Source organism: Stegodyphus dumicola, chromosome 11 (genome assembly GCF_044657685.1).
Source record: "Stegodyphus dumicola isolate Sdum_Otavi_A_Nest chromosome 11, ASM4465768v1".
Classification (NCBI taxonomy): domain Eukaryota; kingdom Metazoa; phylum Arthropoda; class Arachnida; order Araneae; family Eresidae; genus Stegodyphus; species Stegodyphus dumicola.
The window spans coordinates 82926135-82952234 of record NC_140778.1 but is presented as its reverse complement, the minus strand read 5'-3'; the positions used below and the strand labels follow the sequence as shown (position 1 = coordinate 82952234).

At 33.4% G+C, this 26100-nt stretch overlaps 1 non-coding gene across 1 annotated transcript; it reads left to right on the top strand.

The window, feature by feature from the left end:
• The first annotated feature begins 22827 nt into the window (after positions 1-22827).
• TRNAC-GCA (transfer RNA cysteine (anticodon GCA)) lies at positions 22828-22899 on the top strand. Its single transcript has one exon. It is a non-coding gene; the product is annotated as a tRNA-Cys (tRNA).
• The last annotated feature ends 3201 nt before the right edge of the window (positions 22900-26100 follow it).

Here is a 26100-nt window from a genome sequence, read left to right as displayed (position 1 = left end):
TTGAATTCCCTAACGATATCCGAAATGGAATGACCCATGCGTCTAGCTCCAACTACCATTCCGCGTTCAAAGTCTGTTAATTCTCGTCGTGCGGCCATAATCACGTCAAAGCCTCCTCACATGAATAACTTGAACACAAATGAAAGCCCTGCCAAAGCACTTCGCATTTATACATTTTCTACGCGATACTACTGCCATCTGTATGTTTGCATATTGCTATCCCATGACTTTTGTCACTTGTATATGAGACAGTGAATATGAAACAAGTATCCAATTATATGATGCCTTACAAAGTATCATATAATTGGATGGATACCTGTTGAAAACTTCAGACAGTGAGTATTTCTTGCAACAAGTGTCCAATTATATGAGACAGTGAGTATGCAACAGGTATCCAATTATATGATGCCTTACAAAGTATCATATAATTGGATACCTGTTGAAAACTTCAGACAGTGAGTATTTTTTGCAGATTATCCCTTAGTATTTTAATGTAATGTATATTAAACTGTGTTAAACTCATCACTATTTGTTCATTTTAACTCATTCAAAATTCTTCATTTAATGCACAGTCAATAACAGAACATCTTTAACAACCAGGAAGCTAGCTGTAGAAAAGCAACTGTATCAGTTAAACGGAAACAGCAATCACGTTATGTCTGGTTTCCTTTTGAAACAAAAAAGGGACGTCAGACCCGAATGAGTTATTAATCTCGAAACGCTTTTCAAAGTGCTGCCACCAAATATTATGGCTCTATGTTATATTTAAAGAAATTAAATAATGAAGAATCTGTATGAATCTATGTATGTTTCTCGCATTGCGAAAAACCAACGGTACTTAGAACAATCAAATTTTGAATAACATAGTCCTCTACCCGAACATAGGTACCTGGAAGCCTGCATTCTGAATTTCGAATATTTTTTATTAAATATTTCACATTTTGTAAAATTTTAACCGATTTTTGATTAACAGACTCAACGATTTCAAGGAGAGCAGTAGCAACACTGTGCAGAATAAAACATTTTCATTTCCAGCGAGCGATTGTCTGCCTGAAATTCTAAAGATATGCTGTTTTTAAATATTTTGTTGTTTTGCAGTTGAATCGAATTTAATGTGGCTGAGAGCGTGATATTTAATAAATAAAATATACACACAAAACATTAATAATAAAAAGGCAAAAAAAGTTTTGTAAAGTCATCTTAAGAAAACTAAACATAGATATCATGAACTGAGAAAAGACAAAAAATATATTACGACATATATCGTTGCATCGGGAATTTTGAACGCATACTGCTATCCTGCTTTTAATTCTGCTGTTGAATTGTATATGGCGTAAATGCGGAAAAATTAATGTTTTAATAATAAAGCTAAAAAGGCAAAGAAAATTAGGTTAGTAGGAGCCGATGTAACAGCTGAATAATAGTTTGTGAGCTCACCGAGAGCATAAAAAACCTTAACAACTCTTTTGGGTGACCGTTAAAATATGAATCTTTTCAGATTTTCTTTTTTAATGAAATTATTAACTTTTTATGTATCAACTTTATCTCTTATTTTAAGCTCATTTGCGCCTTCTTAGAAGAATGAACGTTTTTTTTCGGGGGGGGGTGATGTAGGAATCATAAAAGAGTATCTATCCTCTTTAAGTTGTAACGTTGCGCGCTTCCAACCTGCACGCAACAATAGTGGTGACTGCTAAGAACTGGAAAATAGACCAAAGTCTTGAGAAGGGTTTAAATCCCTTTTTATTCAACTTTAGAAATTACAAATGCGTGCTCTTGACGCTCACAAACTACGCCGACCCGGCGGTAAAACAAAAATAAGAAACTGAAAAGAGATAATAACAAGTGACTAACTACGAGGCTCTCTAAACGTAACTAACCTCACCGCGTTCTAAGATACCGCTGATAATTCAGCAAGCTTCTGAATATTACGTTGAAAGATTAACAAACTGCCGAGGCAAGCACACAGGCCGAAACGCGTGGTTCTTCAATTTCTAACTAGCCACCTCCACGCTCATGAAGTAAGAAAGCACACTTTCGAACTCGTTGCCCTTCTATTTAACTCAGCTTACTTCCGCTGACAATTTGAATCCTTGCGCGTTCTACTAAAATTTACATACTCTGGCATTGGCAATTCCAGGGAAAAGTAAGGCTTGACAGGAAAGATAATTTAAACTTAAAATAAATGTTAGTTAAAATAAATATAAACCCTACAAAGTGATAAACTGCAACTTGTATTTGAACCTTGGTCAAATTAAAATATGGCGCTAATTAAAGATGTTTTGATTCGGAAATATGAATTCTGTATTAATTATACATATAGATAAAGATACGAAGCTATTCAAATAATGCCATCAATGCTATTGTTATAATTTGAACCGATGTAAACAAAACCTCTCAAATCATTTCGAGTTTTTTCAAGTATTTCGAGAGTATTTCAAGTATTCTTAACACTTATGATGAAAGTATTACTTCTTATACTTATGATTCTTAATACTTACGTTAGAAATAGTTTTTATTATAAGCCTTTAAACGGCTTTTAAAAATACTGCATTTTAAACATTTCAAAAATAGTAATTTAAAGAAGAAAAAAAAAAAAAAAAAAGATTTAAGTAAAATCAACACATTTTCAATTTTTACAGAACTTAAATTTTTAAAATAATACTTCTGAGGGAATTTATTAAGGGATTTTCAGTCCCAACGTGGCTCCAAACATTTCTCAAATAGCAAAAGTGAAAACACATCTTTCGTGAGATTATTTTAAATATCTGGGTAAAAAAATTAAGGAAAAAATAAATTAAGCATATTCCAGTTCAGTGAGCATGTCACATATAAGTAAGTTGTTAGAAAAAACTCCTTGCTTTAATTAGCGCAATATCATGAACGTAAACGATGTGGAATAAGTGATTATGCTATTCACAAATACCAGCTTCTCCGAAAAAAAATTTTTTTTTCATTTTGAACGCTGACGTCACTGTGACTGCTCTTTTTGCAAACATCTAAGAATCTTTGCTCGGTAGGAAATTTTATTATCAAGTCGCAATTTCAGAAGAGCAATTACTTGTCATCCATTTTTTTCCACTGGGGAATTAAATCAAAGACGCCAAAGAAGGCAAAAAACAAATGCGAGTAAACAAGTCTCGGTAGATAGAAATAAATTTAATTACATTTTGTTTCCGTGGCAACAATAGAGCGAAAAGATTTCTTTTTGCTGTAATTTGAAAGTTGTTTAGCTACAAATGTGGTTATTTGCCTGGGATCGTCTGTAGGAATAAATGACAGTGGATATTTAATTCTTTTTGTGGCTTTCGTCATTAATTTTTTAGTTTAATCCTTACTAATATTATAAATGTGAATGTGAGTTTGTTTGTGTGTTTGTTTGTTACAATTTCACGCCTTAATTATTTAACCGATCATCATGAAATTTTCAAGAAATATTTTTGATATATTAGAAAAGGTTATAGGCTATAAAATGTCTTCGTACGACTTAGGCCGAAATATTAATTAAAAACTACTTTTTCCCTACATTTTTCACTTACTTTGTTGGGTTTTTCCCTATTACAGGGATTTGTCTACGCGCCAATTTATATTTTCGCAAATATCTATGGAACGGCGGTTAGTTGAATTTCGAGACACATATCCGGTGATTCCAAAAATTCGTCGGAATCCATCGATACCATTCTCATCTTCGTATGACTTTAATCAGCTGAGATATTAATTAAAAACTCTGAAAACGCTAATTTGAATGCGACTCAGTAGCAACATTAGGGATTTTTTTTCGACATTAGGGACATTAGGGAGTCTTCCCGTACGGGTATAATAAATTGGTAATAAAAACTTTGATTTAATTATCCAAATTTCTTTGGATTGGAACTTTTGATCTAATTATCCAAATTTCTCGAAATTTAGAAACTTGTGTCGCTCTCTGAATGATAAGAACAATGATGGTGTAACTGTTTTTGTCGCTTAATTATTTCCAGCTTCAATCACAGATAAAACAACACTCCGCTTGCTATTGTTAACTCTTTGTTGACATTAGTCCAGTTAGAAGGTGGCGACAAAAATTTTAAGGCACTCTAATGTTCTTTATTTTGAAATTTTACGGAGTGTAATTTTTAAATTCACGCGGAGTTGAAACTTATTTAAGGACACCAACGCGAGCGAAGCCGCGAGTAAAGTTAGTATTCTATAAATAAACTAAATATCCAACAGCACAGTTTTCTCACTACGAGCTTTATTATCAGCTTGTAAGGTTTATCCTAAGTTTTTAATAGTTAATTTTTATTTAAAGCCCCTTTCCCCATCATTCTTAATTTCAGCTTACAATTTTCTGCCAGAACGTGCTTTCAGAATCGAGGTTATATGCAAATGAAGAAAGAGCAAGTATTTAAAGTTGAAGTTCGACTGATTTCGTTAGAGAGCCAGAGATTCTGACCAGCTCGTGTTTGCCTTTTAGGCTACACTCTCTCTCTAAGCTATTTCTACTCTCGGTCGTATTTCAGCCTTTGATAACTCGCCGTTTAGTTAGCATTAAGAGGCCAACTCCTGTAGATAGCTTCGGCTATATCTTTTTAGTTAAGTTTTATTTCTTAGTAATTTTGAGCTCAAGCCCAAGCAGAGGCTTTTCTGTACTCCCTGAGAGAGAACCGTCTGTTAATTTTATTTTGAGCAATAAAGGGTAATTAACTCTTCTTGAGTAGCTGTCTTCTGTCTATTGAACTAAAGCGATAATTCGCATACCAGCTAGCAAGTTTCCACGCTCTTAGCTGTAAATTCTAGGTTGGAACATTACAAGCTAATAAAAAGGAAATTGAAAAAATGATACATTCGCTAAAAATATTATGAAGAGGTGTCCCAAAATTAGCGCAAGATTTGAATTTTGCATCTTTTGTGCAATAAAGTGTTACCAAAGAAACAACAAGAGAGCTGAATGTGTATGGTTATTAAAAGTAGAATGATACACGAAAGAAAAACGTGTTTTTATTGTTGAGCAATATTTTTAAAAATAATGAAGGTCTGGCAGCTACAATTCGCAGTTTTCTTACAAAATCTAGTCAGAATAGGGATTTATCTTCATCAGTTATGAAGGGATTAATTAAAAAATTTTAGGAAACTGGATCAATTAGTCATCTTAAAGAAGTCCTTCAGCAAGGTCGTCCTTTAACAACTCGTTCAACACAAAACATCGAAGCAGTCCTTGAGAGTGTTGCAGAGAGTCCAAAGACACCGTAGTACTGGACATTTTGACAGTGTATCCTCACGAAAGATTTACTTCTTCATGCTTAGAAACTTTAGTTTACTCAAGAACTGAAGCCTACCGACTAACAAAGCGAAGAGAGTTCGTTGAGAGGATTATGGAACAACGACAAGTGGATGCTGAATTTTCGAATAAAATCATCTTCAGCGATGAGGCTCATTTGCAACGGCTTGGTTAACTGACAATATTACCGCATTTGGGTTTCAAAAAAATCTTCGAGTGCCTGTTGAGAAACAAATGCGTTTACAACATATCACTGTTTGGAGGCACCATTGAATCATTCTTCTTAAAAAAAGTAGCTTTTCAGACAATGACAGCTAAAGGCGTTCGCTATCGCCACATGAAAATTCAGTTTTTTTGTGCTTAAATTGCAGTATATATATGTGGAGGATATGTGGTTTCAACAAGAGGGTGCCACATGCCACACAGCCCAATAAACAATTCAATTACAGCATAAGTCATTCCCTGGTTGTGTAATTTCTCGCTGGTCGCCCAGATCATGCGATTTAACGTCGTTGGACACTTTTTTTGGTTTTTTTAAGTCTAAAATTTATGCCAATGAGTCCCCACTACCACCTATGCCTTGAAGGAGGAAGTTAAGTGCTGTATGAACGAAATTCAACCACATTTATGCAAAATGGTCATGGAAGACTTCAACAAAAGGGTGAGTATGTCCGAGAAAAGCAGATAAGGACATTTACCTAGTATGCTATTCCATACATAACCTTATATACTTTATAAATCAATAACAATTTTACAATTTTTAATTATAAGGGGAACCCCTTATTTATTATTAATTATGCGTAATAAAACAGAACTTTTAACGTAAATATTTACGTTTTCTTAATATTGTAGAGTCATTAGGAGTTTTTTTTTAAAGCAGGAGACATAAAGAATGAGCAATGGCCTCGCCGGGACTTGAACCATGCACCTCTCGAATACGCGTCGAGCGTGCTGACCGCTACACCACGAACGCATGCTAAAAAGGCGGGAGAAATATGTTATATTCTCCCCTTTTAAAGGGCGACTGTGGATTAGGAGACCCAAATGACAAATCCTGGTGGTGGAGAATCATCATTCACCACCGTTTTAGTTCGGACGCCGCTGTAGAATCATTAAGATTTTTTTTTTTTTGAAAGAAGGACACATGAAGAATGAGCAATGCCCTTACCGGGACTCGAACCACGGACCTCACGAAAACGCGCCGAGCGTGTTGACCACTATACCACGAAGGCATGCTAAGAAGTAGGGAGAAATACCTTATAACATCAGTTATAAAAACGTTCAACCAAAATAGGAAATTAATATTTTCATCCAATTTTTCAACCGTTAATACTGTTATACCCATTTTATTTTACTTGCTATTTTTCTCTTAAAATGAGGAATTTCTCTTAAAAGAGCATTTTATTGAAAGAAACGTTTTAATTGTACATAATTTTGCACTATATTAAACTACGTAAATATCATGTATCAAAAAAACTTCTGATATTCTTGAAAATATGTTTTTATTTTTAAATACCCAATGAAGTGGAAAATCTTCTTTTGGCATACTGTCTATCTGCAGGTTTTCGCATCGATGAACATGACGACTATATCTGAAATTGAGCAAGAGAACTCAAAATTTGTTTATATTGGTGCTTTAATTTATTCGACGGAGGTTTGGGTGTTGTATTTTACAAAACACTTTTTCTCATAAATGACTGATATTGTAAAAATAAAAACGCTTAAGTGTATTTTTAGCCCAGAAGAGCTATTTATTTATTTTAGCATTTTAGGGTGTTTCACTATAAACGACGTTTCACTTTTCAAATTATTTCCACCAAATAATATCGCCCCATATTATATTTAAAGAAATTAAAGAATGAAGAATCTGCATAAATGTATGCAAGTTTCCCGCATTGTGATGAAACAACGGTACCTAGAGCCATCACATTTTGAATAACCTACTCCTCCACCCGAATATGGGCATCTGGAAGCCCAAATTTAGAATTTGGAATTTGTTTTATTATCTATTTCGTATTTTGTAACGCATTTGTGAGTTTTTGATTAAGGGACTTGACGATTTCAAAGCGAGCCGTGGCAACACTGTACGGGAAAAGAAAAATTATCTCCAGCGCGCGAGACTATTCCGGAAATTCTAAAAATTCCCTCTTTTTAAATTATTTTGCAATATTGCTGTTGAATTGAATTTTATAGTTTAATTGCAAAGAGCATAATATTTGCTAAAGAAAAGTAATGCACAAAACGTTAAAACAGAGCGCCTCTTTAGGCATGATAGAAAAACCTGAAAACTTTGATTTTTTTAAAAATTTTTTCTTTCTTTTTCTGTTTAATTAGAAATTTATGAAATGAATATAATTCTTGAAATTAATTGCTTTTCAGATTGTGGCTTTAGCTTTTTATAATATAATATCTTCGGTATTATATTAAACAGTTTGGTCGATTGGAAATTAAGTATTTAAGTTAAAATTAATTACCTTGAGATATTTAAAACTTGCAAAACGTTTGCTCCCTTTTTATTGTTAATTTCGCAAAACTGAGTTTTGTAACATATTTCTAAAATAAGAAAGTATACATTTCTAAATAGAACACGTTGGTTCTAAATAAGTGCGAGTGAGGTTAAAAATGTGTTAATGTAAAATTCCTGCGATAATCCTGCAAAAGATTGAATTTAAGAGAATGAGTTCAAAGGGATTAGAAATTTTGATTATACTGCCTGAGTTAACGGCATCGTAATATTAAAAATTAAAATTTAAAGAAGTCAAGGTGGAGATGTAACCGCTTTTGGAACTGTAAGTTAAAACTTGTTAAAACAGTGGTGTAATCATTATAAATTTAAGAAGCAATGAAAGAATAATAAATTAGTAGTCACCCTTATTTAATGTTTCAAACAGACCTTATCAGTAAGTAATTTTTTGAAACATGAAACTGGGTCGATTAATGAGTGCTGAACAACATGTTTCGTTCTTCTCACCACTAAAGGCTCTAAACACTTGTAAATTAATTTCCCTTTTTAAATACTACTTCTGTGGTAGTCCGCACATTGTCAAAGATCTATCCCGACGCGTTATTCCCACCCTTTCAGTTAAAATCACAGTAAATATTAAAAACCCACCTTATTAAAGTAAAAATGTGTAAAATAAAAAAGGGTAAAACATATAAATTATAAATAAAGTGAAAGAAAAATTAGTAGAACTGAACATAAAATTAAATTCGTTTTACCATTACATTAAACATCCATAGCCGTTTACTTTTCTGAAATAGTAGTAGCTTGCGCTGTCAGAAGCTTATAATGGCTGTTATAAAAAAAATAAAAATAAAAAAAACCTGATGTGGAACAGCAAACGACTTCCTTGTACGGCTTTTTAACTATACACATTTTTTGCTGCACTTCATTTAAACATATTTCCTCAAATTCCAATACAGATATAGTTCTCATTCAATCAATTCAGTTCTCACTTCGCGGCAAAACAAAAATGCATAAAAACTTAAAATATCTTCCTTAAAAAATGTTAACTACAGAAAGTCATTAACACCAAATACAGTAAAAAAAAAAAAAAAAAAAAAAAAAAAAAAATTACGATTAAAATTAGAATTGCTACGCAGAAACCGGCAATTCCCCCAGCCAGCCAGGAAAGGAAATGTTTCGGTGCATAAAATTTAAAGTTTATTAATGGTCCTACTCCGCAAAAAGACATTGAGGTTAGAGCGCAAACTGATTTAATTCACTATTCTCCTACAAGCTTCAAATGTAAACAAATAACGGCCTCGTTAGCACTACTTAAACGTTTAATTTATTTGATAAGTCAACAACTCTTGCATCCAGACAAACTAAAGGCATAAAAACCTTAACCGGAACATAAGAGCAACATAATTCAATCACTTTTAAGGCAAAAAACGTATAATTTACCAAAATATAACAACAAAAACAACTGAGTTTACCGAGCTGAGTAAGAAAGCGAGAATATTTATGTGTGATAAAAACAAACTCAGAAGTGAATGACTAGCAGAAATTTTGATAGCGTAGAAGTGTTCATCTATAATGGATAGGAAATTGGAGGCGAAGGCAGATTAAATCATCATTTTTTACTTCAGCAACATGTTGCGGCCACAAGCAAATTGCCACATTAATTGTGCCTATTCCAAAAAGGTTATATTTTAGATAAATTTGCAGTAAGGTAGAAGGAGCAGACAGAAGGCAGTCGAGTTAGATAAAAGCGTAGAAAACAACTGCGTTATGTTCAGGGTGAAATCTTAATTCAGACTTAGCTAGTTTTGGTTCTATTCAGACTTAGCATTTTGATAATTTGTAGAGTCCTTCCAATCTTCAAATCTGGGCTATTCAGGCTTAGCATTTTGATTGGATAGTTAATATTATTGTAAAATTGTTATTGGCTGTTTCAGTTTTAGTTCCATTTACATCATCAGAATTATGTAAGAGTCATATGACATGGATTAATCTTGAAATGACGCAGTACAAAAAGAGGTTACTATTTTTAGAATAGAGGAGGAAAATTAATTTACGCTGCTAATTTAATCTTTTACATATTCTTTATTTTTCTTACATATATATAGATATAGATATAGATATATATGTAGGAACTGACAAAATATTAATTGGCTTAGCAATAAATCAGAGCAATATCCAGTTTTATCATATTTAGACTTATTAGGAATGCTTTCTTAGAGTTGGCAACAAGAATTAAAATTCAAAACTAGACATAAGACGTCAGCCGTTTTCTATTAGTATCTTGCATTTTGTATTTTGTGTGTCGTACGTGTATTTGCTGTGTGTTCAGTTCCATTAAATTGTGTTTGTAATCAAGAAGCCCCTTAGATTTAACTTCTGCCGCCCACATGGACTCTACAAATTATCAGAAGTGGGATACACAAGTCTACATATATATATATATATATATATATATATATATATACATGTGTGTGTGTGATGTAACAGCTTTTGTCCGGAATAAATAGAATTGGTGAAGAATCACAGATGTAGTCGTAGCTTAAATTATCAGACGATAAGTTTAAAAAACAGGATCCATTTTTTATATTTCAGGGGAAATAGCAATTACAAAAATCTGATCTCCGGAGTAAATAAAATAGAATTACTAATAACTTTTTGTATGAAGTTTACTGCATCGTTACATTTAAGAAAAGCCACCGACATTCCTTTGCGAGTTTTTTTATAGCCTCTGGAAAGGCGGAGCTTCCAAGAAATGACGTCAGCCTCGTCAGCCATTCCAGTTCGCTTTAAATATCTCCAGAACATTCTATGACTGTACGTGTAGAAAAAGCGGGAAAAACAACTTGACTACGGGGCTGTGGATTTAATTCCACGTACTTTCAAATAAAAGACCGTCGCCATTAAAAATGAAAAGAACATACAGTTAGAATTTTAAATGTATTCTTGACTATGGAATTTTATTATTATTATTATTATTATTATTATTATTATTTTATATATATATATATATATAATTAACAAGCAAGGTAGTTAGTACAATACTGTAAGACCAATTTGGTCTAAATAAATTTTTTTGCGCAATATGCTGCAAAATTAAGGATATGAGAAATTGTAGAAAGCTCGCCAAAAAGTTACCAGGAGCTGTGGCTCCAAGAAAAGTTCAAGACATTTTTTAAAAAACAATGTCATTGAAGGGTGAAAAATTATGTTACACGTGAAATTAAACACAGTAAAATACTAATCTTTGGAAACTAGTAACGGCAAAAAATACAGTAAATACCTATCGATGTGACAAGTGAAAAGTTGAAACATAGAAAAAACCAATCGATGGAACAAGTTAAAACATAAAACAAACATAAACATATAAAAATGTAAAGCGGAAAATGGTAAATTAGCTGAATTCGAAGTCCAACCTGGCTTTTCAAGGGAAATTTCTAGTTGAACGTCGAATTAAGCTAACTCCATTACGCGTTTCGCCGAAACAGACAGTTGAATCTTTTGCGTTACAAAATTTTAATTAAATAGACGAACTGTCTTAGAAAATTTATTAGTCTCAATTCTCTGTTCCAATTTCCCGACGCGTCCGCACAAAATGACACATTAAGGTGTTAAAAGATGTAAAAACAATTCCGATGTACAACAATAATTAAGATAAAAATTAAAATAAATAACAGTCTGCTATTAGTCAAAAAATACAATAACTTACGGGCTGGACCTGCAAGCTTAAAGAATTATACCTTTATAAATTTTAGAAATCTGAAACTAAATTGAAATGAAAACGAACACAGTGGGTCTTGCTAAGACCAAGAAAAATTTTTTAGTAAAAGAAACAGAAAAAACAGACCTGTGGTTATACAGAGTTCTCCATCCTGTAACTAAGTTGAAAAGGGGTTTCAATTCCCCTCTGTGTCCTTCAACGCCATCCCACTCGTCGTTTGACGTAAGTAGGGGGAACAATGTCACTGGGCAACAGCCAATGCGATTAGACTGTCCGTTGGCTGTAACTCGTCCCTAATTTTCAAAGGGGGGGGGTCGGAAGACTCGGAAAGACGTGGAAAGATTTCAAAATGGCGTCAATCAAGTTGTTTGAAGAAAAAAATTCTTCTAAAAGTGAAAATGGCTAATTCAGCTAAAATTACTCAACATGGTCACAAAAGTAAGAGTAAAAAAAACAGAAAACAGTCATTTGTTAATAAAAGTCGTAATTCTTAAAGCTAGAGGGCGATCAAGCTACAATGGAAAACAAAAAAGCCCGATTTGTTAATAAAAGTAGTAAAACTGGCCATCAAAGTAATTTAAAACTATTTAAACAATAGTATTAAAAGTATTGTGCCAAAATTTTTTGGAGGAAAGGAAATGTAGTGACAAGAATTATCTGTACATTTTTACATTAGATTCTCTGAATCAGCCATCCACTTTATACCGTCCCATTGGGCTTTAAGCATAAAATATCACTATCTAACTCAAAAAATCTAAAAATTGGTAAGGCTAATGCCAGCTTTTTTTAATGTATTTTTAATTATTTTATGAGGAATTAGGTTATTTTTCAAGATAGTTACGATGTATAGTATTTCTTCTTGAAGGCGTTTTGTAGTATTGCAGATTCTTTTTATTCTGAGTAGCTGTGAATAAATTGTGTTAAGGATGACTCTTTTGGAAATATTTGAATTCCAGTTGGTTAATTTTAGTGTTGAAAAATTAAATTCTCTTCCTTTGTCGTAAACTTTTATAAAATTGTGATCAATAATATGTATATATATATATATGTTTCATGCGCCTGATTGCAACCAAAAAGTGAGGTGCACAACCATACGTTATAGCAGTCCCATATAGAAAATTTCAAAGTTCTAAGCTTAATCTTTTTTAACTTATGCGAGATACATATATATGTACGTACGTACATAGCGGGGGGAAAAATCTCTTCTGAATGCATTTTAAATCCATTTCGGAAAAACGATTCCTTCATTCTCTCCGTACGTAAAGACGTCACGAAAACGCATCGTTCAAATGGATTCAAAAGCGGTCAGAATGGATATTTTTGTTGAAATATGATGCCCGAAGTTTCTCGTGATTACAGTACTTCCTTTACTTCGTACAAGGAAGTAAAAATGAATAACAGTGAAGGTATTATGTATATACCTTTTCAATATATTCTAAGTGTTCTACACTTCACCTATGGACTATCCTCCCTCTGTTTTCTTAAAACGTGCTCTTTCTAAGCGCTAACACGCCACGGTTAATAGACTGTGGAAATTAATGGAAGAGAAACAGAAATCAATAACCCTGGAAATACTATGTAAAACCCTTCTGTCATGAAAATCAAAATTCACACTCACAATCCAGAAAAAAGGCTTTCGTTAAACATTTAAAAGAAAATGCTCTTTACATATTAAACATTAGATAAACGACATGGAAATCGTTCAGTTTAAACTCCTTCTATGTGAGCCACAAAAGAAATTATTCAATCTGCCTTACTAATACTATCTTTAATCTTTGAACTATGCTTTTAGTTTTAGTTAGTATGCGTTCAGTAAAATTACCTAAAACATATCTTCAACTAATTAGTTAAAATTTTCTTGAGTGATTCTAAAATCTGTTATTCAATTAATGAACATGATTTCAATCGTTTCTCTTTCATAGGAAAAAAAAGCATCTCGTTTCGAAGATCCTCTTTCTCTTGCTTTTGTTTTGCTATAAATCTTTTTATTTTAAAGAAGCAAACACGTTCTTTGAATAATTCAATCCTGAAAAAGTCTAAATCACAACTCATTAGATAAAACCTGACATATCTTTGGCGTCGTCTAAACATAAGACATAAACACTAAGAGACAGTTAATAAGAAAACTTAAGCTGTTCTTTTTTTGTCTGTAACCTTTCCGTCCCTTTTGGTCTTAGAGATTTGTTCTTTTTATGGCAATACATTTTACTCTGAAGCCCTATAAGAATAATTAATTCAATACACACTTGAAAGAAACAAATAATTCTATTAGATCAATACACGCACACTTGATCTAATAGAATTATTTGTCAAAGTTTAGTTCGTTTTATTTGGCGTCAGTTAAAAATGCGCCAACAACAACGCCAAAGATCGTGACTCGAGAATTTTAACGTCTGAAATTACGTTGCTAGAGATTTCTAGTTTTCGTTTGAAATATCGCCACTTAATATTTTGTGTATTTTTAATTTACGTTTGAAATATCGTGGCTGGAGATTTCCAGTCTCCGTTTGAAATATTGTCACTGGTTATTGTTTTTGTCATATTTATCCAGTTTTTTTAATACAATGGATTACACAATTTGGCAATTACCTAATGAAGAAGTAGCTGCTATAAGATTCTTCCAGGACAAATTAATAATTAATAAGAACAGACTTTCTTCTCAAAATCATCCAATGAATTTAATTTTTGACTCAAACAAAGCTCATATGACGTTGTTACGTATGTTCTTGCTGTGAAAAAAAAAGGCTTGAGAACTGTTGAATGCTCGCGTCGTTCCTTCCTCAATGCCGTTCGTTTTATTTATCTGTGGTGACTGGAACTGACGTCGATTGAATTTTACCAAGCTAGAAATCAGCTATAATACCACAGTAGATTGGAATAACTACTTGAGGGAGGTATGTGCAAATAGTTTGATGTCTCGTAAAAGAAATAAAATCGGTGGAGCTAACAAAATCGTAGAAATAGACGAAAGTCTTTTCACAAGAAGAAACACAACGCTGGACATGTTCTTCCAGACAATGGATATTCAGAGGTTTATGCCGGGAAAGCAAAGAATGTTTTCTGATCGTCGTTCCCGATCGTTGTGCTACAACATTGCTGATTGCCATTCAAGTAAACATCGCAGATGGCAGCATTATATTTTCAGACTGCTACAAAGGATGTAAAAAAGAGGAATTAAGAAATGCTGGATATGAATGTTTCAATAATTTTGTAGAAACTGGATGCCATACCCAAAATGTAGATTAAAAATTTAAAAAAAAATTACTTTCTTTAAGGAACTTACAAATTTAAAAACGTTTACTTTTCACCGAAGTATATTTTTTAGTCTTCTGAACTCTATTATTATTTCATAATTTTATGCCTGACAACGACTGATGGAAAAAAAATCGGCGCATTTTTAACTGACGCCGCTCTAACGGAATAGTACCAAATTTACTTTTTCAGAACTAATATTTTTTAGTTTTTTGAAATCTATTATCATTTTATAATTTTATACTTGGCGAAAATTGAAGACAAAAAATAGGGGGTCGCATTTTTAGCTGAGGCGCTGTCTCGGAATAGTGCCAATACATATAATCTGTGATTTCGTTATCAATCATTTTCTTTTTTATTGTTCAAAAAATAAGCCCATTCTTTCCACACTTTTTATATATGTACTACCGGGCTGCGGTAAAAGTAATATGTATAAGTTCTATGTATTGAAAAGCTGAAAATAAAATGAACTGTTAATTTAATGTACTGCATACAAAGTTGCTAGCTAGGACCAAAACTAGTAACTTTGGTCAAACACAAATTTATGAGTTCTATGTACAGTATATAAGTAAAAAAAGTACATAAAAACATTTTATCATGAATGAAATATGTTCATTCTTTCCAAGCAACAACCAATTCGTAAATAATTTTTGTTGCCAAACCTGGAAAAAAATTCTTTGGACATTTCAGGCTAATCAAAAAAAGTTGCTGTTTATTTGAAATGCTGACATGAACAAAAAATTTTGGTCATTCACTGACGTCCTATGCTATCGCGTGCTTTCTTCAACGTCAAAATATGACCTTATATAATAATAGTATGTTTAATATTTGGTAATTCTATTTTTATTTCATATTTTGTGAATCTTGCAATTTTTTATTATCAGACTGTACGATTTGAAAGCGAGCAGTGTCGAAATAAACAAGATTTTTACTTCCAGCATGCGAGATCGTTGCCACTGAGAAAAATGACTGCGAAAGTTAGGATTTTCAGAGTTTTTAATTAATATCTCGTCTGATTAAAGTATTATGAAAATAAGAATTGTCGAAATGGCTTTCCACGAATTTTATGCAATACGGAAGTACTTTTCTCGAAATTCAACTCCCCTTCATTTCGGAGGAGATGATTGGTAAACAAACAAACAAACAAACAATCGCGCAAAGATTTTTATAGTGTAGATATTTTACGCTAATTTAACGAACCTTTGATTAAAAACTCAGCGATTTAAAAGCTTTGCGTTGCCACTCTGCAAATCCTAAGATATATTTGAAACTTAATCAGAAAACACGGCGATATATAAAAATTGTGTTGCCACTCGGGAAAACGCAATAACATTAATTTGTCTCGAATTTAATAAACAAACTGGACTATTTAAGAGATATGTGTTGCCACTGCCTAAATTAAAATATTTTAAAGTGTGTTATCATTCAGCAAAGCGGCAAATATTTAATTTTTCATGCCTTAACAAGCGTGTTACTGCATCACATGCGTTTTCTTCGCTTTTTAGATCACAAAGAAAAACGAAAAATTTTGTGTATTGAAAAGCACTTCAGAATTCAAACGCAAACACTTTCTTTTCTTTAAGTAGCATTGCAACGCATCTCGAGAAACAGCTAAATCCTTTATTGTATTTATTATGTTGAGAATTTTTCTACGACTATGCTATGATGGTCGTTCAAAACCAAAGCTAATTTTCTTAGGCATGTCAACCATTCAGTACAGTATTTAAACCCAGAATTTTAGGTATAATTATGTTGTAATCTGAACTCACGTCTTGTTTACCACCTTATAACGAAAAGAAAATGTCGTACCGTGAGAAACCAAACTAATGACTTCCGAATCGGTGCCTTGTACCTAGAATTGCCAACGTCATCAAGATCTCGCAATTTCTATGAAGACATTAGTTGTCCAAAAATTCTCCAACTAAGAAATAGTACGAACGAAGAACATCATGAAGCCTATGACCTGCCAATGGAAAATGACGGGGAAATTTGGTAATTCGATCTTCGTTCTAAATGTTCCTTGAAAAGACTGTTTTCCAACTGTCCCATTTCGCTTGAAATCGTAATTCTCTGAATTTCAGGTTTTACACGTTCAAAAAAAAAAAAAAAAAATTGTCGGGTTATAGCAGTTAGGAGATTTTTCCTGTTCTAGTGATACTTTACCTTTCATTTAATACTGATAAATTAGCAACAAATTTTGCTATTTATAAAAAAGTAAAATTTAAACTTTTACTATATTATAAATCGAAAATAAAATATGAAAGCTTTCAGACTTTACATTACGCCCAAAGGAAGGTTTTTTTTAACATTTTGTGTGTTACCTTTATTTATTAAGTATCATGTTCTTCGCACTTAAACCATAAAATTCAGTTCAACAGCAATATCGCAAAATAATTTTAAAATGAGCATATCTTTAGAATTACACTGTCTCCCGAGCTGGAGATAAAAAGATTTTTTTTCCGTACAGTGTTGCCATTGCTCGCTTTGAAATCGTTGCGTTTGTTAAACAAAAATTAGTTCAAGTGTTACAAAATATGAAATCGATAATAAAACAAATTCCAAATTTCAAATTTGAGCCCATATTTTCATGAGGATTTTGGATACATTTGGATTCAAAATTGGATACATTTAAAAGCCAGACGAAGGCTGGCCGCGTAAAGGCTAGTCGATAATGAAGCAAATTCAAATTCAAATTAGGGCTTCCACATGCCCATATTCTATGGAATATTTCGTTATTCAAATTTTGACGGCTCTAGGTACCATTGTTTTATCACAATGCGAGAAACATATATACATTTATGCAGATTCCTCATTATTTAATTTCTTTAAATATAACACAGGGCGATAATGTTTGGTGGCAACAATCTGAAAAGTGAACCGATATTTAAAGTTTTCAACGCAAAATGCCAAAACGAAATTAATAGCTCTTCTGGGCTAACGCCGTTTGGGCTAAAAAAATTAAGTTCTAATTAGATTTAAAGACGATTATTGTGAAAATATTTGTAAGTATTTTCGAAGAACTTGCGTAGGTGTTATTATTTGCCGTTACAGGCGAGTTTTTTCTTTATATAGGAAAAAAAACCTGCAAAGAATGCTCATAAACATACACATAAAGAAGAAAGTCTGTTTGTTGTCCTCTAATAACTCACTCACTACTATAGCTATTGTCACCAAACTTTCTACAATTCTTTTCAGCGTTCTGGAAAAAGGCGACATCGACGTTTTTCCAAGAAATAATAGTTAAAGTCAGAGATATTAATTAAAAACGTCAATTTTCGCCCTCATTTTTCCGAGTGGCAACAGTCTCCTCACGTTGGAGACCAGAGATGAAAATCTGCTTTATTTCGAAAGTTGTTGCACTGCGCACTTTCAAATCGTAGTTTGCTATTAAAAATTTTGAAGTTTTACAATTAAATAAAAATAGCATTGCCAAGCATTAAATACATTATTTCCGATTCTAAAAATTCGTGGGAAGCCATTTCGGCTCTTCCTATCTTCGTACGACTTCAATCAGCCGAGATATTAATTAAAAACTCCGAAAACCATAATTTACGCTTTCATTTTTCAGAGTGGCAACAGTCTCACGTGTAAAGCTTATTTCGAAAAGTGTTGCTGCCGCTCGCTTTCAAATCGCAGTTTGTTAATCAAAAATTTGTAAGTTTTACAAAATCTATATATATATATAAGGAAAAATATCTATTTGTATGTTTGTTTACTTGTTCGGCGTTATTGATTTCTGATCAAGGCCACATTTAATAGACTAAAATGGAATATAGGTAAAATATTGGATGGAACTTGAGCTTTTACGACCATTTGATTAGAAAGAGGAAAATCATTAAAAACTGTGCGCCATTATTGCTGGTATAATGAGAGAGAACGAGCTTATTTTTCCATGGAAATTTTTTGGCTGTAGGGTAGAATTGGGTGCCCCTTCGATTGGCGACAATTTTTTTTTTAAATTTTGGCGATGAAAGCTCACTTCTGGTTACCACGATAATTTTAACTTTGTTTTAGCTTCTTGATTTTATTTAAATGAAAATAGATTGATGTGTACATGGACATATTTAAGGCAATGCGCAATGCCTAGTTTGTGCAATTCTAGGGTGTTTTTTGAAGTAAAAATAGATCGATGTGTACATGGACACAGATCTTGTGCAATTCTTTGGCTTCTTATTTTGGTTTTGTGTAGCGTCCATCTTGAAATTGTGCCTTTCTGGCGCCGATCTTGGCGTCAAAAAAGAATCGCCAATAAACAAGGGGCACCCAATTGTAAACTTTTACCAATTTTTTATGTGGGTTCCATATTGAAATTCGTTTAAGTTTTACAAAATAATAATAAAACAAATTTCAGATTTCAAATTTGGGCTTCCAGACGCCCATATTCGCAGGAGGATTATGACTCTAGGCACCGTTGTTTTATCACAACGCGAGAAACATGCATACAAATATGCAGATTCTTCATTATTTAATTTCTTTAAATATAATATGGCCGATAACATTTGGTAAATTTGGTAAAACATTTTGAAAAGGGAAATAACGCTTGTAGTGAATCAACGCAAAATGCCAAAACGAAATTAATAATCCTTCTGAGCAAATTGCTCCTTTGGACTAAGAAAAAAAGAAAAAAAAAGATTAGGAAGTAGATCTGAAACCGAAATGGAAGTAAAATTTGTTGCAAGCTATTTGTCTGGAAACAGCATTTTGCGTTGAATCACTAAAAGAGTTATGCCACGTTTCAGATTGTTGCCACCAAATATTATCGCCCTATATTATAATTAAAGAAATGAACTACTCAAGAACCTGCAAGTCTATTTCATTGCTGTTGATTTGAATTTTATCGTTTAAGTGATGATATTTAATAAATAAAGGTAACACAGAAATAGTTTTAAAAAACGCTCCTTTGGGCATAATGTAAAATTTGCAAGCTTTCAGGGCTTTTTTTTTTTATATAAATTTTTATTTTTAATCCAAAGGAGCTTTGTACCTGAAAGACTATTGTTCTCATTTTGCTATTTTGCGTCGAATGACTATAAACGGCGTATCACTTTTTAAATTGTTGAAACTGAATGTTAGAGTCCTGCATTATATTTGAAGAAATTAAATAATAAAGAATCTGCATAAATGAATGTTTGTTTCTCGCATTGTGATAAAACAACGGTACCTAGAGCCATCCAGATTTGAATGACGCAATCCTACTGCGAATATGGGCGTCTGAAAGCCCAAATTTGGAATTTGCAATTTGTTTCATTGTCCATTTCATATTTTGAAACACTTTAATGAATTTTCGAGTAAGAAACTTCTCAACAATTTCAAAGCGAGCAATGGCAACGCTACGAATCAAAAAACATTTTTATCTCCAACGCGCGAGACTGTCTGTCGGAATTTCTAAAGATATACTGCTTTTAAATATTTTTAGCCCAAAGATATATTAGCCCAAATGCTCTTGAAACGTGTAGCTAATTTTACTATTTTGTTTCAAGATTTTACAATTAATTCAGCAGCGAAGGTTTAGCTTTTCATACAATGAAAATAACGGCAGTTCTGTTTCTTATATATTAGGAAACGCCTTTTATTAAAAGTTTTATGTAAAAGAGTAATTTATTCGAAAACTATACCGTAAACCTTCTAAATTTTGAAGAAGAAATGTAGAAAACCAGGAAATAATATTTCTTTTTATTTATTTAAATATATATATGATTGTTAAATACAAAGTAATGGAAAGTACGATGAAAAAAAAAATGGAATTATTTGGGTTACAATAACGAATGCAAGGTCTTCCTTCTAAGAAGACTTTCCATGCAAGGATGCCTTCTTGGAGGGTATTTTAAAGACAAAATTAGCTCGTAGCAATTCTAAATGCGAGGAAACCTTCGAAACTGATATAAATTATGTCAATTATCCTGAACAGAACCCTGGTCGAACTACCAGTGTTCAGTGATTTGAGTTCTGGTGATTTAGAAATCGAAAAACGAATAATCTCCCTAGCCGGCACAAGCCAACCGTATGATCAAGAAATGGGACTGACCAGAAAAAATAAAATAAACCAGAATAAGAAAAACATATAAAGTCCAAAATCTGAGTCTCGGTGCTGAATTTCGTATTTATATTTAATCTTCCTTATTGTGTCTTCAATATCTTTCAAATTTGAATAGTTCTTTTTAAAAGTTTTCCTTAAAATTCTTTCTATATTTCTCTCTTGCACTCTGGGTAAGCGCACATTCATCGACGAAGTGCCTGGCGTCCCCAAACTTATCACATATAATGCGTTTATCATCATTTTGTAGGTGGAACCGATTAAAATAAGCAGGGAAACGCGCATGATTAGTCAGTACCTGATTTATGTCAATATTATTTATAATATTCATCTTCTTGTTTAACTTTATATTATTAACTCTTTTTTTTCTTATTAGACGACTCCCAGCAAATATTCCATTCTATAAATCTAGTTTTCCATTTCAGCAGTGGTCTTTTTTTTTTTTTTTTTTTTTTTTTTTAAATCTTGGATATCAAAATTATCGGTTCCATCCGCAAGTGCCGCCATTTTAGCAAGGGTGTCCGCCGTTTCATTTCCGAAAATTCCGCTGCGGGCTATCTATCACCCATGGTAATTTAACAATATGTTTTCTTTCAGCCTTTTTAAACTCCTCTTTTATTTCATTAATCCGTCGATTTTTATGAATTGGTTGGGAGAGTGCCGGAGATAGGGCATGAGTATAAATATTTATAAAAAATATCGAACTGTTAATTTTTTATTAATCTATTTTGAAGCCTCTGTCAATGAGCTTGATAAACCTGCTGATAAATGTCTGCTTGATAAACCCCATTCATTGGTTTAAGTTTTATTCCCAAATTGTCTATCTCCACTTCCATGAAAATAAATTATCACAGCGCTATCCACTCCCCCATTAATTCCAGGACCATCTGTAATATCATCTATTTGGCCAGCAGAAGGAAAGCCAAGGTCATAACATAATCCAAATCGTGTCCTCATTCCTCTTGTTGAAAGGCCTTACTCGTGAGATACTTGTACTTTGGTGTTTTTCCTGGCATTCAGCAGGATGGTTCCTTCCTGCTCTTGCCAGTATTCTCAGAGAATCCCTACTGGCCCTGACATATGATGAAGTCCGAAGATGGAAGTTCTTCATACGAGGTAGAATTGAAGAGGTAATACAAGATGAAGCCCTTTGCTTCGATGTTTTTGAAAGCAACGCATGAGACTGGTAACGTGGGATGTGGTGGCGAGTCCGAAACTCCTAACTTGCCAACTATTGTACAAAGTGAAACATAACAGGATACACTCGAGAGTACCTTTTATCCAAGTTCAGTATCTACAGGGTGTATCAGTACAGCTGTGACAAACTTTCAGGAGAGAACGATGGGAAAAGAAGAAGAGAACGATGGGATGGATCCCATCTAAACGATGGGAAATTACACAGGAATGCATGGTCGGAAACGCTTTCCTGGCGAGGTGTTGACGACACAAAAGTAAAGAACACACGAACAGGTTGAGAAAACATGTTTATTATTCGGAGTACAACAAAAGCAAAGAAAAACCAACATAGAGAGACAAAGGTCATTCTCAAAGGTGTTCGAAATTACGACCCGAGACCTGATGCAGGAACAGTGCGTCATGCATCTTTCCATGCGATCTTCCATTCTTGATGTATATCTTTTATGCGCCAGAGAAGTGAAGCCTGCATCACAGTCCGTGGTCGTAATTTCGAACACCCTCTTTAATGATCATCGTTCCTGGTTTTTGTTCTTATATGTAGGTTTCTGTTGTACTAAACGCGATAAGCATGTTTTGTCTCACTGTTTGTGTCCTTCCTTTTGTGTCGTCACTACCACACCAGGAAAGTTTTTCCAACCATGCAATTCTGTGTGATTTCCCATCGTGTCGGTGTACTCTATCTCTCCTGAACGTTCGTCAACGCTGTACTGATACAGCCTTGTATAGCTAATGGCAACTTTCTGTAGTCTTCTTTACTAACACAAACACAAAGAAATATCGCAGTTCGCACCATTTAAATTTCCTTACTGTCATAAATGGGAGAAGAAACATTCTATGACTTTTTAGAAGCATGGAAAATATTTCTATATGATAATGCAAAGAGAAGTTTTAGCGAGAGTGGGGGTATAGCTCAGTGGTAGAGCATTCGACTGCAGATCGAGAGGTCCCTGGCTCGAATCCGGGTGCCCCCTTTATTTTTTTTGCTAATGAACTCAAGCATGACGATGTTGTATACTTTAAATAGGGGGGGGGGTAATTAACAATATTTTGCACTAAACTATTCTGAAATGCTTTTTTTTAATATCTTGAAAAGAAAAATCTCTTCAAAGTGGTATTGTTTATATTTTTGATGGAGGTTTGTACAGTTTAGCGGTAAATAATTTCTTAGCTTTCTCTTTATTATTCTAAAAGTTTGTTTTTCAGTGCTACTTGGGAAAATCGCTTACAGTTTCATTTTCTATGGACTTCGTAACAAAAATGGGCAGCAAATGTTTAATTTTCTATCATAAGCTGGAAAATAGGAGTTCCATGTAACAACTTAATAAAAGGCTGATTGGAAACTTTCTATCACTATCGTCTGCATTTGAAGTAAAATACAACTTTCTAGTAACATAAAGTGTGCAAAACTTTCTGTATATTCATTTTTAAAAATATGCAGCAAGTGTTTATTTTTATATAAGCTGGAAAGCAGCAAAAATGTGCAGCTAGTGTTTGATTTGTATCATAAGCCGGAAAACAGGAGTTCCATCTAACAACCTAATAAAAGGCTGATTGGAAAATTTCTATCACTATCGTCTGTATCTGAAATAAAATACAATTTTCTACTAACATAAAGTGTGCAGTACTTTCTGTATATTTATTTTAAAAATTTGTAATAGTTTGATAATATTCTGTTTAGGCATCTTTTCAAAACGAAATGAAAAGGGTCAAAGGTAGCTGCTTTTGAAATCAAAACTTGATTGAGTTGAATTTTATTTTTTTTTCATGTAAATTGCTGAAATATTTTTATTTGAGAAAACAGATATTTATATAATTTATTACATTTAAATTTTTGACACAAGAAATGTCTTAAGCGGAGTACCTTTAAAATTTTTAGGTCATTAAGTATTTATCATTCACAGTTTTACTACAAAGTGCATATTATTGATAGCTTTGGCAATTGTTGCTGCTGCTCTATACTGGTAACTGAAAGCTCATAAGTCACCAATGATCGGTGGTCTTGACTGTGACTAACGAGTACAAGTTTGATAGTCATCAGTGCCCTTCGGTTACGGTCAACGGCAAACTTCGATTCCGTTTAATTGTAATAATATTTCTAAACTTCCTGCACTGTTCCATATCAATGATATTACAGAGTTACCACTAGTGACCATAATTAACCGGAGAACCAATTTCGGAGAATATTGTGCAGGTCACATGGATCAACAGCTTTGATGGGTCCCGTTATTCTTCATTGATCAGTATCAACAATCAATTTTATTTCTCAAATGTGATCAAATTTATTTTCCTGCCTAGAATTGGTAACTACAAGTTGATCCTCAGTGAGTGATAACCTGTCGGTCACTAGTGACCTAGTTAAATATTGTAAGTCGCTAGTGAACTACGACCTTGATAGGCAATGGTACGCTTCATAGTTGACAACTATAAATTGATCCTCAGTGTGCGATAACTTGTAGGTCACTAGTGAACTAGTGAAAAATTTTAGGTTGCTAGTGAAGTAAAATCTTGGTGAGCAATGGTATGTTTCATAATTGTTAACTATAAGTTGATCTTCAGTGAGCGATAACCTGTAGATCACGAATGACCTAGTGAACAATTGTAGGTCGCTAGAGAACTACAACCGTGAAGACAATGGTATGCTTCATAGTTGGTAACTATGAGTTTAGTTTTTGGATTACATGTTCCACCTAGACAAGTTGCTGGCACTACATGTCCAATATAACCTTAGAACTGTTCCGAGGTTCAACCCCCTTCGTCTATTTGCTACCTGCCACTCTTTCGAGCTGCCCGTCGCAGAGGAATATAACCCAGCGAACCCGGAATGCTACGTCCGGGCTACTAGAGCCACCCTGCTCTAGGACACACCAGACCCACGGACTGACCAATAGGGGACCTTTTGGGGTCTCCAGATTAGATTCAAAAGTTTTATACCCCCGTGGCCGAGACTACTTAGGTACGGATTCTAGCCAGTAACTTAGCAGAGTTTTCTACGTCGACCCCCGGGGCGGTACTAGTAACAATAAGTTGATCCTCAGTGAGCGATAACCTGTAGGTTACTAGTGATCTAGTGAACAATTGTACAACACAAGTGAAGTACAACTTTTTTGGGCATTGGTATGCTTCATTTAAATTTTAATTTAAATTTATAACTATATTTCTTGCATAATGGTGACCCATTGCTTGATGGTGTACTTAACGTCAAACTCTAGACCACTATATAGTTACCTGTAGATGTATATCCGTCATGTACGTTAACTTGTAGATGACCGATAGCTGTAAAAGTTCACCACTAACACTGTGATTATATTGTTGCGTTTTTTACTGTTTTTTGACCAGGTTTATTTTATAAAGCCTTGTCGGAAATTTGAAGTAACTATTCTTCGAAATAGAAACTGAAATTTAATGAATTTTTGAATAAAATCCCAGAGCATAAAAATTTATTTATAATTATTTCCAGTTAATTCAGAAGTCAAACAACAAAAATCAGCGTTATACCTACAAAATTTTCACAGGACTAGTTTCGATGGTTTTACCGAACCATCATCTTCAGCTGCAAAACTGCAAATGAACAAGATAGGAAATAATGATTAGATAAGATAAGAAAGCCTGGACAAGAATAAGCAAGTGGCGCCATCTGTTGGCGAAACCAGAACTAAAACATAATTTCTCTAAAAGCCGAAGGCAAATTTGGATTGGAATTAGGATCGTTAACTAGAACAGAAAGATTTTTATGAATGTGAAATGCCTCTAGAAAATCCAGTTCTCCAATGGAAGATGTTTTTTGAATAATTTTGGCAGCAGAAAAATTGAAAGTGTGATTTTCGGACCAACAATGTTGAGCAACAGAAGACTTCTGTGTTTCCTTTTTTCTAACATATGCCTCATGTTCTTTGACGCGAAATTTTAAGGCTCTCCTAGTTTGGCCAATGTAAATTAAACCACACTGACAAGGAATCCTATAAATACCCCAGGAATTCATATCCGGAATGGGGTCCTTGAGTATAGAAGTTGGAATTTTATTGATGGGAGAATAAACAACCCGAAAGTTAAACTTCTGCAAAATATGTGCAACTTTATAGCTAATTGATGGAAAGAAGGGAATGACAACAGAATTTTTATAATCTCCTAAAATAAGAGTGTGGCTTTTAGTGTGTTGAGATGAGAATTTTTTA